The following is a 5767-nucleotide window of genomic DNA, read 5'->3' as shown; positions in this document are numbered from 1 at the left end:
GTTTGTTTTGGTTGGAGATCAGTATCTTTCCTGCTTCTCTTCTCATCCAATACATGGAGTTGTCTGTTGTTAGCTGGTATCTTTGCCCTCACGATGTTGAAGGTAACCAGGGTGTCACTGTGCCAGGTTAGTGGCTGCCTGAGTGAGTGGGTAGTTAGAAACTGGGTACCTGGCAGATGGTGATGAAGGTGACCCAAGATGGAGGCTTCTGCTTTCAGCAGTGGGTTGTTGGGTACGGTGGGGGGAGCCAGGAGATGGTGTTGGACATTGGGTTCAGAGAAGGGCTCTGTGGCTTGCAGTGTGGGCTGAGTTCAGAGTCTGTGTGAGGTTCCCAGGTGCAAGCAGTCTACTGTGAGTAGGGAACTGTGTCCACGGCTGCAGAGTCCCAAGATGGTGGAGACCAGGGGAGCCCCACATTGGGAGACGGGGTCCACATGGGGGTGATGGCCAGAGTTTGTACTCATGGGAAGCTACTGGATGTCCTCTGTAGGAAGGGCATGCATGCTTTCTGCTCAGGTAGGTGGCTGAAAGTTCTTTGAGGGTGCTGCTGCCACCATGGCCTCACTGGGGTACCGGGTAGTCCTGTGTGGGTGAGTAGTTGGGAGACCTACTCTGATGCTGAGGCCTGGATCCCTGGACAGGGGTGCAGGGGTCTGGAATATCAATCGCAGAGAAGCAGTATTCTCACTACTTGCATCCCATGTCATGGAAAAATGCAGAATGCTGCCTCCCTCTGGCCCACCTTCTTGGATCCAGAAAAAGAAACCTTTGTATAACAAGGTGAAAATAAGACTAGTCCAAATATGTAAAGAGGTCTGGTTCCAACTAGAGTGAATTTGATTGTCAATTTTGCTGTTATTACTGCATATTTCTAATGTATATGGGAGACTGGAAGTTTTGATTATGTGTTAATGGTTAAAACTTGTTTTCCAAAAAATTAACAGGTGACACTGCTTTACACAGTATCACCTCTCTTCTTAACTTATTTATATTGCCTTCTCTGTACATTGTAAAGGACGTTCCCATAGCACTTCATATGAGAAATGTTAAATTGCCTCTTGCACTCTGCTCAGTTGGCATCATAGATGCTCCTCTACTTAACCTCACCATATACAATTTAAGCAGATCAATTTCATGCAAAAAAAATAGAGGACACCATCAGTAGCCTAGTAACCGAGAAAAGCACAGGGTTGGAGGGATACACAGTTGAATTCTACAAGAACTTTAAGGAAGAACTAACACCAATAGTTCTAAAACTATTTCACGAAATAGAAAAAGTGGGATCACTTCCAAACACATTCTATGAGGCCAATATCACCCTGAATCCAAAAGCAGACAAAGACACATCAAAGAAAGAAAAGTTCAGACCAATTTCTCTTTTGAATATAGATGCAAAAGTTCTCAATAAATTTCTGTCGAATTGAATATAAAAACATATCAAGAAGATAGTGCACCATGATCAAGTAGGATTCATCCCAGGAATGCAAAGTTGGTTCAACATACGGAAATCAATAAATGTAATTCATCACATCAATAGACTTAAAGAAAAGAACCATATGATCATCTCAATAGATTCAGAGAAAGCATTTGACAAAATACAGTCCTTCATGTTCAAAACACTAGAAAAACTAGGGATGTCAAGAATATACCTTAACATGGAAAGGCTATCTATGCTAATCCACAGGCCAACATCATTCTAAATGGAGAAAAATCAAAAACATTTCTTCTAAAAACTGGAACAAGACATGGATGCCCTCTTTTGCCACTTTTATTTAATATAGTTCTGAAATTCTAGCCACAGCAATCAGACAGACGAAAGAAATTAAAAGGATCTGGATAGGAAAAGAAGAGCTCAAATGATCACTATTTGCTGATGATATGATTCTATACCTAGAAGACCCCAAAATTCTGCCAAAAATCTCCTAGAACTAATAAATGAATTCAGTAAAGTAGCTAGATATAAAATCAACATCCATAAATCAAAGGCATTTCTGTACATCAGTGGCAAATCCTCAGAAAGAGAAACTAGCAGAACCACCCCATTTACAATAGCCTAAAAAAAACTTAGGAATCAATTGAACAAAAGAGGTGAAAGACCTTACAATGAAAACTACAGCATGCTAAAGAAAATGACAGAGACGCCTTTAAGAGAGAAAAAGAGCAGCTCAGTCTGGAAAAGCGACAAATACTTGAACAGTGTGAAAACTTGAAACTGGAATGTAGTCAGTTGCAGCCTTCTGTGATGGAGCAGAAAGATGAGGAAATTAAGAATTTGCAGAAAACCATTGAACAAATAAAAGCCCAGTTGCAGGAAGACAGAACACTAAAGCAGACAATTCTGATAGTTTTCAAGAAACAAAAGTTAAAAACCTTCCTATAGAAAATAGAAGTGAAAAACACGACCTGTATAACTATGAAACTGAAAAATTAGTGAAAGATATCCAAGAACAAGAACTTGAGATTCAACTTCTAAATGAAAAGAATATACCTTTAATCAAACAGGGTGATCAGCTGTCCAAAGATGAAGTTGGTAAACTCACTCAAGTTAAACAGCAGAAAGATGTGGAGATACAAGCTCTTCAGGCTAAAATTTACCCAGGATGTTGTTTCCCTTCAGCAGCAACTGCAGACCTTCACTATGGAAAGAGAACAAATATTAGCTGTTTTGAATGAGAAGACAAAAGAAAATATCCAACTGCAAGCAAAACATCAGAAAATGAAGGATATAGTCACTGCCAAAGCAGCAGCCCTCATCCAACTTCAAGAAGAAAATAAAAAATTGTCCACCAAATTGAAAATACCGATCAAGATATGTTTAGAGAAACTCTGCAGAATTTATCTCATATCATTAGAGAAAAAGACATTGAAATAGATGCACTAAGTCAGAAATCTCAGACTTTATTGGAAGTTTTACGAACCTCTGGCACTGGTCATGAAGTTCCAGGTGTTAATAGTCATCAGTTCTAGGAGCTCCTACAAGAATGCGATGAATTAAAACAGCAAGTAAAAAAAAAAAATGGAGAAATGGAAACAACAGGTAATGACAAACCTCCAAAATCTGCATCATGAGTCAGCCCAACATGAGGAAGACCTTCTTCAACTTTTAGCCACCTTTTGGTTGACAGTGATAAAAGTTCTAAATTAGGAGCAGACTACATTGGCCTCATCCAATGTTATGAGCTGAATGAAACCAAACTCAAACATTTTGGGCACAAATTAGGCCAGTTGCAGCAGTGCCTAGGGCAACTTTGCAGCAGCAAAGATCTCTTTTTAGGAAAACTTGATATGATTACACCCCAGCTGTTGTCTACCTCATCATTTACCTCCCAGTCAGCAGAGGTAGAAGAGCTGAGAAAAATCACTGCAAGAAAAACAGGCCACCATTAAGGAGCTCTCCAGGAGAATTACCATAGGTTGTCTGATGTAACTGCTGCCACCTCCAAGAGAGAAAAGAAAGAACATGAACAAATTGATTACAAAATTAAAGAGCTCAAGGAAAAACAAGATCTGGTACAAAATTTACTGAAAGAAAAAGACCTCTTAATCCAAGCCAAAAGTGATCAGTTACTTTCTTCAAATGAAAAGCTCACTGACAAACTGAATGAAAATGAGTTGTTGAGGCAAGCAATAACAAATCTCAAGGAGAGAATATTAATTTTAGAAATGGACATTTCTCAACTCTAAGGGGAAAATGAAAAAATGATAGAAACATCCCAAGAAAAGGAATTGGAGTATCAAGCATTACAAGAGACGGACATGAAGTTCTCTGTGATGCTGCAAGAACAAGAGTTGGAGTACCAGTTGATGAAGGAGAAAGCTCTTGCCTTTGAGCAACTGTTATGAGAAAAAGAACAGGGCAAGGCTAGGGAATTAAATGAGCTTTTAAATGCAGTTGAATCAATGCAGGAGAAGACCATTCTATGTCAGCAATAGACAGACCAACTCACCTTGTCCCTAAAGAACAAACAGATGGAAAAGAGTACCTCCAGCAAGAGGTTGAACACTTACATGACAAAGAATTACATTTAAATCAGGAGGTACAAAGACTGAGGAGCTATCTTTTAGAATCAGAAGATTCTTACAGCTGGGAAATTTGGGCTGCAGAGAAGAGAGAGATGATCCTGAGAGAGAAAGTCACACTATTGGAGAAAAAGCTACTTTCCTCTTCTAATGCAAGTCATCAAGCCAGTGTGCAGGTAGAGTCCCTGCAGAAATAGGTGCGTTTCCTCTCCCAAGAGAGGGATGAGAACACACTGCAGCTTTCGCTCTACCAGGAACCAGGAAAGCAGTATGCCATGCCACTCACTAACCTGCAAAAGGTTCTAGAGCGTTCCCAACAAGAAGAAAAAGCTCTGTATTCCGCTGAATTAGAAAAGGAAAGACAACGTACCACCGAATGGAAGGAAAAGGCAGAAAATCTAGAAAGAGAGGCATTGTTATTACAGGAACGCTTGGATGAAGCCAACCATGTGTTGGATTCAGCAACCAGACCTACACAACAGTTACAACTAAAGGAAGAACAGATTGAAGGACTTAAAAAACAATAAATGTTGAATAATGCACAAAAGAAATTGATGAACTCGGGAAATGGCACAGAAGGAAAAGTGGACAAAGCCCTAATGAGAAACCTGTTCATTGGGCATTTCCATACACTGAAAAGTAAGTGTCTCGAAGTGTTACAGTTAATGGGAAGCATCCTGGGCATTCAAAAGGAGGAAATGGAGCAGTTGTTGAATGGAGATGATGGTAGTGTTACCAAGTGGATGATGGGATGGCTTGCAGGAAGATCAAAAAATGTTCCCAACACATCTTTGACACCAAATAAGCAATCTCTGCTTAATAGTTCTTTTTTCAGACCTTTTTGTTAAATTTCTGGAAACAGAATCTCCTTCATGTGTTCCACCACCAAAATTTTCTGCTCGTGCCATGAAGTGTCTAGACTCCAGAGGAAGGAGAAAGGAACGTGCCAATGTACCAAGAAGTGTGACAGACACAGCAGAATTCCGAGCTGGTAAAAGAGAGGCTGTGAATCCATTCTTGGCACCGTGTCCTGTGGCTGTGCCACTGATTAGCCTAGATGGACTTGGACCTGGTGGACCTGGGAATCTCCTTTTGAATCCCATCGCAAACTTCATGCCCACCTTTACACCATTGCCAGTGTCCCCCGACAATAGCACCAGTGTTGTACTAAAGGACCTTTTAAAGCAATAGGTGATTCTCAAGCCAGACATGATTTAGCACTTTGAAGAAGCCGTAAACACTTTGTACTTTTTATAAAGTGGCTTTTTGGAAAAGAAGTTGTATATTTGTAGGGAGGAAGAACAAAGTTGATACATAGAGCTACCAAGTATTTTGTCTCCCCCTCCCCATTTTTAGTGTGTGTTTGTTTGCTGTAGCACTGTTTTAAAATAAATTTTACTTTGTTTACTAGTCCTTTTTTATATGATATTTTGTTCTGATTTCTATCAGATAATCAATAGCAATAATAACTATAGCTCCAATCTCTATCTTATGATTATATTTGTTAGATTTAATTATAGTAAGATAAAAATGATACATTTATATAACAGACAGAATAGAAGAAAAGTCCAACCCATATGAAACCCATATGAAAAAGATACATACCTCAGAATTTGGGCTAGCTGAAAACAAAATATGATGTAGCAAAAAAGTTGTAAATTCTGTAATTTATAAAAGAAAACACTATATAACTACTAAAAGAAAATTACAGTGGAGGGCCTGAACATGAAGTTTAGTGGATAGATTC

The sequence above is a fragment of the Marmota monax genome, unplaced genomic scaffold (assembly GCF_021218885.2).
Source record: "Marmota monax isolate L192 unplaced genomic scaffold, Marmota_monax_Labrador192_F-V1.1 WCK01_AAM20220418_F8-fsc00342, whole genome shotgun sequence".
Taxonomy (NCBI): domain Eukaryota; kingdom Metazoa; phylum Chordata; class Mammalia; order Rodentia; family Sciuridae; genus Marmota; species Marmota monax.
Note: the sequence above shows the minus strand (reverse complement) of the source record.